This window comes from Salarias fasciatus, chromosome 9 (genome assembly GCF_902148845.1).
Source record: "Salarias fasciatus chromosome 9, fSalaFa1.1, whole genome shotgun sequence".
Classification (NCBI taxonomy): Eukaryota; Metazoa; Chordata; class Actinopteri; order Blenniiformes; family Blenniidae; genus Salarias; species Salarias fasciatus.
The window spans coordinates 6628041-6641871 of NC_043753.1; the positions used below are offsets into that span (position 1 = coordinate 6628041).

Below are 13831 nucleotides of genomic sequence, written 5' to 3' on the forward strand. Positions count from 1 at the left end.
GATGACACACACGATGGTGACAGTGTCACGGGAGTTAAGAGATTACAAACACACACACACACACACACACCAGACAGTAATAATAACGTGTGAGTGAGCCCAGCCTACACACACACACACACTTTTAGTCCTTTCTGTCATCAGAGAGCTCCCGATGGCTCCGCCCACAGACTCCATCTGATCCGGGACACCAGCCTGCTCATAACACCGGTCCTCTGCTGAGGGAGTCGGCTTACAGCGTCTGAGCGCCTCCTTCTCCTCTACTCCTTCACTCCTCTCTTCTCCCTGGACCTTTAAAGCGTTCTCCCCCTCTTTCACCTCCTCCTCGTCTTCCTGTTTCCTCCATCATGTACACACTCCTCCCAGTCCTTCTCCTCCTCTTCACTCCTCCATCCATCCACGTGACCATAGCTCCACAGACTGACTCCTCCTTCACCTCTTCTTCACCGGTGGTTACTTTAATCCACCTCCCTCATCCCCTCCGCCTCCTCCTGCCGGCTGTGTGAAGGTTCATACTGTCCTCGTCCTCCGGCGGCAGACAAAACGTCCACAGACTTTTGATTTGACGTCAGCAGACGATTTTATTTTCTTCTCTTTTATCTCTCTCTGGCCTCTTCCTCCTTATTTCCCCTCCTCCTCCTCCTCCTCCTCCTCCTCCTCCTCCTCCTCTGTATCACTGAACTGTCATCAAACTTGCAACCTTTAGTAAAACACACTAAGACTCAAAACCATCCAGTCCTTTCGTTTTAGTGGCTGCGAACCCATAAAAAGTAAGACGTGTGTGCGTGTGTGTGTGTGCGTGTGTGCGCAGGGTGTGGTCTCAGGTGTGAATCGGGGGGGTTGCAGTGAAGGTGTGCCCACCAGACTTCATTCAGGTTTCAGAAGAAAATAACAATGAGGCTGTCTCACGGGAAAGAGCCTCTCTCTCTCTCTCTCTCTCTCTCTCTCTCACATACACGCACGCACGCACGCACGCACACACACACACACACACACACACACACACACACACACACACACACACACACGTTTGCATAGATACACAAGTGTGTGTGTGTGTGTGTGTGTGTGTGTGAGGCCTGGAGGCAGATGCATAAAGGGGCTGAGAATCTTTTCACTCAGCTGAAACCTGGCCCTCCTCCTCCACAGTACCACGCCCCACACACACACACACACACACACACACACACACACACACACACACACACACACAGCATCTCCTCATGTCTCCACCTCACATGTTTCTCCTCCTCGTTGCTCCTAACCTCCTCCCTCCGATGTTTCCCTTCTCACCTCCTCTTCCATTTCTCATCACACTCCTTCTTTCTCCTTACCTCCTCCTCTCGTCTCCTCTTTTCTCCTCCTGCTCCCCTCCCCCCCTCCCCCTCCCCCCCTCCTCCTCCTTCCTGCTTCCTGTCCAGGCCGGAGGTGAAGGATGCGGCCGTGTTGTTTCAGCATCTCTGTGGCGCCGATAAGGAGGCGGAGGAGGAGAAAGGAGCTGAGGAGTGTCACACCTCCTCCTCATCCTTTATCCTCCTCCTCCTCATGATGTCTTCCCGTCTGTGAATCCTCCAAAAAGAACTAGAAACTTTGGAAGGAGGAGAATGGAGTGATGAGGAGCAGAGCAGGAAAGAAATATGGAGGAATGAGGAGTTGATGTAAGGATGAGAGAGAGGAGGTGAAGCTGTTCAAGGAGGGAGAGCAGGAGAGAAGGAAGGGAGAAAGGAGGAGGAGTAAAGCGGAGCAGAGAGGAATAATGGGAGGAGAACGTCCATGAAAGAAGGAGTGAGGAGGAGGAGGTATGAAAGGAGGACGGTGGGTGAAGATGAGGAGGAGGTGAAGTTAGAGGATGAGAGGCGGCGGAGATGAAAATGAGGAGGAGTCGAACAAAAGGAGCATCTTTATTCAGAAGTCAGCTGAAAGGCATCATCTAATTACACTGGGTGTGTGTGTGTGTGTGTGTGTGTGTGTGTGTGTGTGTGTGTGTGTGTGTCACAATGCCGTCCATTATGGCAAGCGAGCTGCGGGGGGCGGAGTTTCATCCTTCCACTCTTTCTTCAACAAGCAGCTGCACGGCACTCTGGGAAATGTAGTCCAACAGGTGAACCACGCCTGCGGACACACCTGAGCTTCATTTCAGCTCCACAAGCGGCAAATACACACCTGAAACTTTTATTTTTTATTTAAATTAACGTTAAAAACTGCAGCTTTCTTGTCATTGTCAGGAAGTCAGAAAGTTCTCTCACTGCTGAGAAGCTTCACCCAGACACAGAGATTCATTTAGTTTAGTTTATTTTAGTGTGTGTGTTGTCGGTGACACACACACGCACACAGCCCCCTCGTTCTGTTAACAGTGTGTGCATGCGTGTGTGCGCGCTCCAGCTGTTGTGTTTGTGATCTGTGCACATCATGAATGTGTCGCTTGTTGAGCAGAGACAACTGGAGGAGGAGGACGATGGGGGGGTGGGTGGAGGAGGGGGGGGGGGGGACAAGCTCCTTTTACATCTGCTGAAGCTTCTACGGTTCAAATCAACTTAAACGCTTCAAAACGCTAACTCGCTAATGCTGCGTTTTCCCGCCCGTTTCCACGGAGATGCAGTCGCAGCGTTTTCCAAAAGGAACATTTTCAAGTGCAATGAAAGTTTCCCGTCGTCTCTTGAAAACGCCGGGTAAGCAAGGCCTCAAGAGACCGAAACCGGCGGCGTCGACCGGCAACAAGTGCAAACGAAACGAGTCAATGAGACGCAAAAGGTCCAGATTTTACATGATAAAGAAGTCCAGTATGACAAGAAAACATCTTAACAAATGGAAAAAAACCAAAGTAAATGGTAAAAGTGAGTGAAAAGTGCAGCCACCCAACAGAAACTGTGTGTGTGTGTATGTGTGTGTGTGTGTGTGTGGGGGGGGGGGTAACATCTGCTGCCTGCTGTTTGGATGGATTGGTCGCAGCACAAGTGTTTGGCAGAAACTGGAGAAAGCTGGTGCTCCAGGTTAGCATCCGCTGACTCCAACACACACACACACACACACACACACACACACACGCTCGAAGCCAGGTTAGCATCTGTTAGCGTGGCGTGAATGAATAGAGGCCTCACAGAGGAGAGAGCAGAGGTCGTTGCTGTCTCCGACACCTGTTTGTGTGTGTTTGTGTGTGTGTGTCTGTGTGTGCGTGCGTGCGACAGCTGCTCAGCACGTTGACAAGGACCCCCCCCCCCCCCCCCCCCCCCCCGATACCCTCAACCCTCCACCACCCTCCCATCACCCCCTGCTCTGTGTGTAATTACAGAAGCGAGGAGGAGGAAGATGCTCAGTGAAGTTGTCTTCACTGAAACTGAACCGTTCCTGTTCGACACGAACTGCCTCTCTCGTCTGGACTCCACTGCAAAAAACACACTGAAGTTTAAAAACCGCCGCTTTTAATGGTCAGTCAAGCGTCTGAGAGAACGGCGGAATCAAAGATGTCAGCAAGCTGTAAATCAGGGATAGTCCCGTGGCGTTGTTGACCCTGGAGCTGGTCATCACAGGTCATCAGAGGTCATCAGAGGTCAGCATCCGAAGGTGCTTTTTCCCATGCTGTTATGAGGAATTGAACCGCGGTCCGGACAGGAAGTGTTTCTGCCGCGTCATGCCGTCTCTCTGCAGCGTGATCACATCTTTCTAACCTGTTCCCAGCGTGTTTCTCACGATTACTGACGGATGTTTTGACCTGTTTCTACTGTTTCTAATGTAGTTTTTTTTAGCACGTTTCTTCTGTTTCTAATATCTTTTAAGCGTGTTTCTATGTCTCCAGTGTTTCTGACGTCTTTCTAATGTGTTTCTCACGTGTTTGTAGCGGTTTCCGCCAGGTTTCTAACACGTCTCTAATGCGTCTCGGGCGTGTTTCCGACATGCTCCTGACATGCTCCCAGCATGTTTCCTCTGATGTGTTTCTAAACGTGTCTCTAACGAGCGTCGCTGGCCGGGCGAGCCGTTTGAGCCGTCTCCCTGAACACATGATGGGGCCTGCAGCCGCGGCGTGCTCCGACTCATCCCGGGAGGAAGGGATGCTCCGGGGCGAGCGAGGGAGGAGAGAGGGGGGAGCGAGGGGGGAGGACGGGTGGAGCGGTCCCTCAGACTGAGCTCAGCCAATCAGCTGCCAAGGTGAGGGACCGGCAGCCAATCAGAGCCCGGATCAGCTCCCTGAGCAGCTCATCCAGTCAGACTGGATCTCTCTCTCACTTCTCTTTTTCTCCTCGCTCGTTCGTCCACATCGAGTCCGTTTGGATTGTGAAACTTGTGAAGAAGCTTGAGAGAAACACCCAAAATATCATCTGATGCCTCATCAGACTCCGACCAATAGAAAGTCCCTCAGTCTCACCAGCTCTCAGCCGCAGACTGGGACTGGTTTTTGCTTAAACTGGACCCAGACTGGGTTCTAGTTTCTGTTAGACCACAGTAGGATTGGGGTTCGGGTTACCCACCCCCCCACCAGAGTGAATTGAATCCTGCATCATGCTGGTGTGAAAGCAGACCATTTTCAGACTAACTTTATCTTGGTTCCAGACTAGTTCCAGGCTGGCCTCATCTCTCTGGACCTAAACCGGTCCAGAGAGGAGGAGTTTCACTTTGATTCATCACACTGAGCGACAGCGCGGTGGATGAAAAACTTTTACTCGGCTGGTTCAATTATAGTTTGATGATGAAACGGAAACTATTAGAACCGCGAGCCAGGAAAGTTGTTTCAGCTGTGTCAAATTAAAACATAGATGCACCTGGATTAAATAGGAAGAAGTTAAATTTTTCCAAGATGCACGTGGTTCATGTCTCCCTCTGAGCTCAGGTGTTCCTCCTCCTCCTCCTCTTCCTCCTCCTCTTCCTCCTCCTGTGCTCCCCCCCCCCCCTGCACTTGTCCATGCCTGTCAGCCAGAAGCAGAGCGGCATTCTTCAGCGCACATTCCTCGTCCTGCTCGGCGAGTTATTTTTACATCAGGAGTGAGTTACAGGGCTCGCTCATCGCTCCTCATCACGCCGCTGGTCCTCTGCTGCTGCTGCTCCTCCTCCTCCTCTTCCTCCTCCTCCTCCTGCTCCTGCTGACTCTGGTCATCCTGCTCCACACAGTAACCAGCTGGTTAATGTTTCACGCGGCTCAGTCTGAGAGAACGGGCTCATATCGGAACTTCAACTTCACATGCCGTTAAAATGAATGATGCTTCGGCGCTGCAGCGCACGCACGCACGCACGCACACACACACACACACACACGCCCTGTTAATGTTTCTATAAGACAAGTCACTCAGTCTTTAAGGACACATCACTGTAGTTACAGTACAACTAAACTGTCACCAGCGAAGCTGAAAAACAATGGAAAAGTTAGAAAGAAAATCAGTGAGATGCAGCTCAGCTCCACTGAGACGAGATGGAGAATGAATAAAATCACTAAATTCTTCAAGTGAATCGTGAGGCACAAAAGGTGCAAATCATTCGTGTCAATCAGCTGAGAAGAGATAACATGATGGTATAAATCTAGCTCATAAAATAATCACAATGAAACCGAAAATGTGACATATATATGACAGAAAAACAAAAATTAGACGTTAACCGAAATAAAACAGAATCAGTGATGTCTTTTTTACTTTTAATGAATCCTGATGCAAAACACAGTCTGTTCAGTATGACTGTTTTAATGTGTTTCATGACAAGAGGTTATATTTTTCAGGTTTTCTGCACCATATCATGCTTTCCTCTCAATCAGACTAACTTATTGATGCATTTTACCTCAATACACAGCAGGTTGAAGATCATCATAAGGATTCATATAAACTTTATTTTAAATCCAATGTGTATTTTTTTCATTTTAGTGATTTTTTTTTGGCTAGAAATCTTGATTCTCCATGAAATTAACTGTCTTTCTTCTATTGAAATGACTGTGCTGCAGATGTTTGCAGGTATTTCCTTGTCAAGACTTAAAAATTGTTCATAATTCATTTTTTAGATATAGTATGAATTAAAATTTATTTTTAGAGTTATAGCAAAAATATCCATCCATGGTCATTTTGAGTGTTTTCTGATTAATGAAGGGGTATAAGGAAATGACATGTTATGGGAGTGTACAAAATTATGTTTTTAATATTTAATAATGAAAAAACAGAGTACTTATAAAGAATATGATTTAAAAGTGATTAAAAGTTGCATTTGGAAAGTTTGATAGACTTTTCCCAGTGTCATCATGCTAGCATGACTCGGCGGAAATGGAAAACCGTTAGCGCTCCGTCAGAAGGGAGTTTGGCTCCAAAATAACTTCATAATAATAATTACGCGTCTTGTTCATGGAGGTCTGGCCCCGCCAGCCCAGCTACTTCTCAGTTTTAAGCCGTTTGAAAGCTACGAACAATGCGAGCGGCACAGCGGCGTTAAGGCCAGTTAGCGGGGCTAGCTCATTAGCCGCGGGCTTAGCGGGGGCTTTGTGGGGCCGGAGGGGGGGCCACATGGTGATAAATCCTGGGTGGTGGGAGCAGCGGCACCTCCTCGTATCAGTTTACACCTCCTCTATCTGCAACAATGCTCCTGTTGGCGCTGACAGCAGCTCCTCACACACATCCACACACACACACAGGCACACACGTGGCCAATGCCGCAGCATCACACACACTTTATTTATCCTTTTAATTTACGAAGCATGCAAATCCAATCAACAACGGAATTTCAACTTGTTTTGCTTTTAGCAGTATTTTTTTTGTGGTAATACTTTGAAACCTAGTGTTTCTAACAATTCCCCTCGTTTCACACACTGTAAATAACAGATAACATTAGATGAAGTTTGAAAACTTTAGGCTAGATATATCACACTAAATTCGAAAAAGCTGAAGTTGTTGTAAACACTGTTGATTCTGCAAAATGAGACCGAATGCTGTGATTGAGAGTCAGACTGGGGTTTCTGTCTGTAAAGGTACAGTATGTTAGATGTATGTAATTCAGTTTTTGCCCAATGGGTGGCAGTAGTGAGTCGATACTCTTTACCTCTCGTATTCATCATTTTTCCTATTGTGCTGGAGGTGGAAAACGCGATGGAAAGACTCGTTGCGTTATCTTGTGGGACAAAGTGGAATTACAGGCGTGATGAGGATGTGGCAAAGCGGGTTGATTTCATATCGTCAGTATTTATTGAAATTTTTCTTTACTTCCGTTGTTTGGTGTTGCGTTCTACCATTAAATGCAGGATTCATCGTGTCTCAACCTGTTGTCTGGTATTAGAAGCATTAGCAGCTAAAACTTGCTGACTCGGACCCCTGAACTCTTTTTAATTGCTTAATTGATGCTTAAGATCAATCTGGGATGCAGTCCTTCTCTCTCCTCCTCCCGTTTTCCTCCGCCTCATCCTCCTCACCTCCATCCTCCTCCTAATTAGTCTTACCAGGCCTCTAAGCTCTTAATCTTTCTCCTGCTGTCTCCTCCTCCTCCTCTTCATCCCCCATCTTCTCCCTCCATCACCCATAAATACTCCACATCCTCTGGCTGCTGCAGCCTGTTGCATCCGTCCCCCTGATCCCTCCATCTTCTCTTGCAGCCTCCTCCTCCTCCTCCTCCTCCTCTTCCTCCTCCTCCCCCCTCCTAACCTCACTTTGCCTCCTCTGGCAGATTATCGTCTTTGTGCAGCTCAGTTAAACCTCTGTTGTCACCAGCATCGCCTTTTTTTGTCTCCTTGCCGTCTTGGGATGCTTGTCACTCCGTCTCATTTAAACTTTGAGGTTTGAAAGAAGTAAAAAAGAAACAAATTTAGTTCCTTTTTCTGACTTTTAATGCTTCACAAATGTGTTTTTCGCACACTACACTGTGTGTGTGTATGACTGTGTGTGTGTGTTATCTGAGTTCGTCCCACATCTGACCGATACCAGGTATCTCTGTGTTACCCATGATGCACTGGAGCCGGGTTCAGTTTGTGTTATCTGACAGCAGAGAAACAGTGATGGTATCAGAACGACACGGTGACCTCTGTACTGTGTGTGTGTGTGTGTGTGTTCCAGGTTTGAAGTGATGTAAAGTCTTATATCCGCGCAGTTCTTCCAAAACGAACATCCTCCTGTGTTCTCGTTTGTTTTGTTTACATCCACAGTGTCATCAACACGATGTTCTCGAAGTGTGTGAAAAGCCGCGTTTTGTAAACGTTCCCATGATTTGAGTAAATAAGAACGTTTCGTGTTTGTTTGTTGGTAATCTGGATTCTATCAGTAGTTTTGCTAAGTAAATGTTTTCTGTCCATTGTGTAACCGTCTTTTGTTTATTCATTGTCTGTTTATTTTATTGTGGTGGTAAACACGTTATCCCCTCTTTTGATTTTTGTGTTGTGTTGTTTATTTCTTGGGTAAACAATTTGTTTTCTTTATTTGTTACTATTTACTTTTGTTTTGTAATTTTTGTTTATGCTTGTGTGTGTGCACCTTTGTGTTGTTTATCTGTAGTGAAAATGTGTGTGTTGGGTGTGTAAATGTCTGGTATGTTTATAAACGTGTGTTTTGTTGTGTTCATTATTTGTATTTAGCTGTGTAAATGTGTTGTCATGTAAACATGTTTTTGTTTGTGTACATGTGTTTGTGTATGTTTGTGAATGTATGTTTGTGAATGTTTGTGTTAATTAGGTGTAGTTGTGTGTCATTGTGTGTGCCGTTGGTGTGATGTTGTGTTACTGACAGTCTCTCTGTGCTCTCCCCTGCAGTGTGAGCAGTGGTTGCAGACACACACACAACAAACCCCGCCCCCTCCCGCCCCGCCCCCGAGACTCGAGCGAGCGAGCGTTGCTTTTCGAAAAGGACGGGTAAATATGCTCCTCCTTCCATTCACCCCTCCATCATCATCATCATCATCATCTTCATCATCAATCCCCCCTCCCCCTCCCACCGTCACCTGTCTGCGCTGCATCACCTGCCGCTTCCTGGCTCCGCCTCTTTTTGTTGTTGCCATGTGGCCGCCTGTGCGCTTCTCTTCATGAGCAAAACGTCGAACTTCAGTATTCCGTCATTCCATCACTCCTCTTGTTCCCCTCCACACTCAGTTCTCTCTCGTTTCCGTCGTTTCTGCTTCAGCTTGCATGGCGCCCGCCCGCCCGCCTGCCCGCCTCCTCTGATTGGCTCGCTCCGTCCCGTCGCCGCTTCATGTTATGACGCATCCTCAGGGCCTGGAGGCGACTCGACGGCACTTTGACTTGTTGCATTCACACATTTACAGTCGATTTTCTCTCTGAATCTTTTTTTTTTTTTTTTGAAGAGTTGTTTCTTTTTTTTAAGTGCAACTTTAGTGATGCTATATACATTAGCACGTGCCTGAAACTTTCCCCTTCTAGTACATGTGAGCAGTTTTAGAGCTGCTGTCTCTTTCTTCTATTCCGAACCGGCTGTTGGCATTAGCATTAGCATTAGCATTGTTCTGGCTGACATGGCATGCTTGGTGGCTAGAAGCAGTTCTGTGGAAGTTATGGACACTCTGAGGACACTTTAGCATGAAAATTTGAACTTTGAAAGCAACTGATTTGGGCTCAAATGTGCAGGTTTAGCTTGTTTTTGTGAATGTCTCCATGGCAACAACCTGTAACCATGTTATGAAGTCACATGTTACTATAACACCACAACAAGTTGCTAATTGCTATCGATAAATTAGCTATTCATTTATTGTTATGGTTAGCGTTAGCATCGGCCATTGCTGTGGTCTTGATGGTAACTGATTTATTACACTCCCGTTTACCGGAGGGGAAGCCTCTTTAACGCTGAACTAGCTAACATGAAACATGTGGAACGAGCATTAGCTTTAGCCACAGTAGCTGTGATTAGCATCGGCACTCTGCATGTTGGTAGTTTATCTTCAGCTGCTTTGTTGCTTCTCATTGTCATTGGTTCATGAATCTGTTTCTTTAAGAAGGGCAAACATCCAGAGGATGAAGCATCGTGCTCCTATTTACATTTAGATCATAGAGCATCTTCCTCCCACTAACATCCAGATTATAGAGCATCAAAAATTTACCAGTATTCATTCAAATCGGCATCATTTAAAATCACAGTAAATCATTACTTTCTGACATTGAAAAAAAGTGAACACTGAGGTTAATTTAACAGTTTAACACTTTAAAGACTCTAAATAGTTTGTTTGTATCCGAGTATTTATACATAAAATGTTTATATGTGAACAAAAAAGTGAAGTCTAAGCAAAAAAAAGTTGAATCTGCTCTGCAGTCATTAAAGCTGTTGAAGTGAAAAGATGAGGCGATCCCTCTGAGTGTGTGTGTGAGAGAGAGAGAGAGACAGAGGGAGAGAGGGAGAAAGAGAGAGACAGTGGAGGAATCTGATTGGCTGAGAGCCGGCAGACATTTTCCAGAGTGGGACCGCTCGCTGGTTGGCTGAGACGCTCCCCTCCCCCCGCTCTGCCTCCCGGCTCTGGTATGCCGTACAGTGGAGCTGACACACCGTCGATGTTATCTCAACACTTTATCACACCGGGGCTAAACTCCACACACACACACACACACACACACACACACACACACACACACACACACACGATCATCAATGTGTAACCTGGCCGCAGGGCGGAAAACATACAGAGAGAAGCCGGGAAGATCCAGAAAGACAAGATGATGCAAGAGAGGAGGAGGAGGAAGGAGGAAGGACTTTTCCTGCTTTTGAAAAAGATGCTGAAATTTTAATTTCAGTTTCATGGGTGGATTCCCTCGTCACAGACGACATTCTGTCATCACAACTTTAATTCCATGATTTAGGGATGAAAAAAAAAAAAGTCATGTATTTCCTGTTGCTGAGTGTGGAATCTTCCCGTTATTGCAGCGTCCACATCACAAAACAGTCATTGAAGTCTAATTGTTCTATAATTCAAGTGGAAAAACAAGATGCGGACACACCTGCTGTGACACAAAGCATCACTTTAAATACCTGCAGTTATGTTTGCAGTCATAGGGAGCAGGCGTGGTTTCTGTTCAGGTGCCCTCTATTGGCCAGATGGTGGCGTGACAGCAAGTAATGTGGAGAAAGACAAAAAGAAAATAGGCACATGAAGATGTGCATGTGCGGAACAGTTTAAAACATCTTTTGAGGTCGATTTTAGCTATTATTATCTGCATTAAAGCCACAAGGTGAGTCTGTGGTGACCTCTAGTGGTCAAAGTACTAATGACAGCAGCAATATAGGGGTCGATCATTTGAAGGAAAAAAGCTGCCAGTTTTGCCTGGATATTAGTTTCTAGAGGAGGAAACAAGAGTTGCAATGTCAAAAAAACCACTTTGACACAAAATGAACTTTTTTTTTTACGTGACTTTAGGATGCTAACAGCATAGCTAACAGGATGAGGGGATCCATGGTTGCATTTCAGAACATTTCGTTGCATCGTCTCAACTTATAAAATGTGTTTTTCGAAACACAGCACAGTCGTTATGTTGGATTTGATGAGGTGCAACAGGTGATTTTTCACCATGTGTTTGGGTTTTCTGTCAAACTTTGACCTCAGCTCATTCAAAGCAGCCATCGCCAGAGCCCGTCACGTCCACTTTCTGGAGTCCGTTCAGCTAAAAGGAGGAAATCTGCTGTGAGATTGTCGGAGGTTAGTTTCATAACTGTGTGTTAACAAGTTTGGGCAAAGTACAACTGCAGAGAGGAAGAGGAGGGGGAGGAGGGAGTGGAGGATGGGTAATGGCAGCTGAGTGTTAGATGGTGGTTTAGAAGGAGAAGAGAGAAAATGTCCATCAGTGTGTGTTGCGTCGGGAGGCCTCCGGCTGCTGGGGAAGCAGCGGTGCTCTCTTGTGACTCCCGTGAGTGTGAGCTTCCTGTTGTGGTTAAGAGAGAGAGAGAGAGAGAGAGAGTCTTTCACTTTCTGTGTTTCTCCCGTCAGTCTCTCTGAGTGTGACCATTTCTGCTTGTTCCTCACTAGAAATGAAACAGAAAGTAGAGGACTGGAAGTTGCCATTAAGTTGCGGCGCGCCTGGCTGCTGTCCTGGCCCCGGTAACATTGTGTCCACATACCTCGGGCCCCGCACCCTCCGCGCTCCTCTTTGTTTCTAATAAAAAGCCACTGAGTGAACTTTAGGATGCGTTCGGAGACGCACGAGAGGCAAGTGGATGAAAGTGCTGCTGCTAAGTCAGTCCAGATGACTGGAGCTAATTAGCCTCAGCTGCTAGCGCCAGGGCTCTCTCACACTGCGTGTGCTTTCCAATTAGCTTCAGATGCTAGTGCGACGTCTCTGTGATGCTGAGCTGGGAGTTTCATTGGTATAAATCATGATTTGGTGCAGGTTACTCACGTGGCAGCGGTCATAATATAAGACCATCGTTTAGCACAACTTTTTCATTTTGGCGTGACTCATGCTAATGTGGAACTGGTTACTAGCATTAGATGCTAGCAATAGTCCTAATAGCTAACATTATCCTGTTTGATTTTGTCATTGTAAAGTCATTATTTTATTTAGACAGACAGTAAGAAATGACATAAAAAGATATTTATTGCAGCGACTGCCCTGCTAGCTCATTTAGCTTTAGCTCAGTCAGTATGTTGTTAACTAGCTTAAGATAATTGGCTAATTTTTACACTGAATTCAGCTGCAAACAAACTCAAGACACGCAAGTGGTAAATTATAAAGTATTTCGTGTCAAGCAGTGAAACGAAAGCTTCTTTTGGATTATAATCTACAGATTTGACATTATTCCTGGACGATAGTTTTAGGCAGAGTAGCTCCCGATGCTAATGCTATCAGTCGCGTCTGATTTAATGATGCTAAATCATCTCCATACTGAAGATGCATTGACATTGCTATAACTTAGCTCATTTTAATCAATTTGTATGATTATTGATTTAAACTGTGATATTAATCCATTTTTGATTGAGACCTTGCAGACATCCTCGTTGAGTGAGATGCTGAAGTCTTAAGGTCTTATATCCTGCAGTGTGAGGGGTTCACCAACTAACAAAGTTATTTTATTCTTTCAGTTTTGTTTCCATTTGTAGATGTAGCTTGTCTGAATGGTTCCTAGCCACTCATACTTTGACGTTTTGCCCGGCGTGAAGGGAGTGATAGATGGGGTAGATGAAGGGAGAGCGACTGCTCTTCAGAGGTAATAAATAGCCAACATATGGTGACTGGATCCTGTCCTCCCCCACCGCTCCCTCTGTCCTCGCTCACATCCCTCCATCGCTCGCCGCTCACTGCTAAACACAGACTGTCAGCCGACACCGCTCAGATATAAAAGAGGAGTGATCTAAATACAGACGGAGGAGACGAGGTGGATGTGAGCGGAGGGGACCACGGTGGGCTGTTTGCTTTCAGCAGCAGGTGTCACTTTTGCCAGTTTGCCTCTGGCTCGCCGCCTTTGTGGGCCTGAAAATGATGCTAGCTCGGATTTCCAGCAGGCTGTTTAACTGTCTCTGGTCTTCTGGGCAGTGTGAGGGGTGCACAGACAGACGGAGACGACGTTGTCTTTGGTCTTAGGTCTTCCAATGTGAGGGGTTCACAGACCGAGGTTGTCACATTTGAGAGAGACCAGAAAGTCTTTGGTCTTGAGTCTTCAAGTGTGAGGGGTTCACAGACAGAGATGTCATCGTGTTTGGTCTTGAGTCTTCCAGTGTGAGGGGTTCACAGACAGAGACGTCATCGTGTTTGGTCTTGAGTCTTCCAATGTGAGGGGTTCACAGACAGATGGAGACTTTGTCCTCTTTGGTCTTAAGTCTTCCAGTGTGAGAGGTTAACAGACAGTCCGAGAGGACGTTGTTTTTAGTCTTATATCTTCCAATGTGAGGGGTTCACAGATAGATGGAGACTTTGTCATCTTTGGTCTTAAGTCTTCCAATGTGAGGGGTTCACAGACCG

At 46.3% G+C, this 13831-nt stretch overlaps 1 protein-coding gene across 2 annotated transcripts in view; it reads left to right on the plus strand.

Annotated features, from left to right (window-relative positions):
* Positions 1–13831, plus strand: part of rreb1a (ras responsive element binding protein 1a) — a 49632-nt gene that overhangs the window by 13011 nt on the left and 22790 nt on the right. For both annotated transcript variants that reach the window (XM_030099013.1, XM_030099014.1), the window contains exon 2: positions 8693–8791. The gene's annotated coding sequence lies outside the window, so the exon portion shown is untranslated. The remainder of the gene's footprint in view (positions 1–8692; positions 8792–13831) is intronic.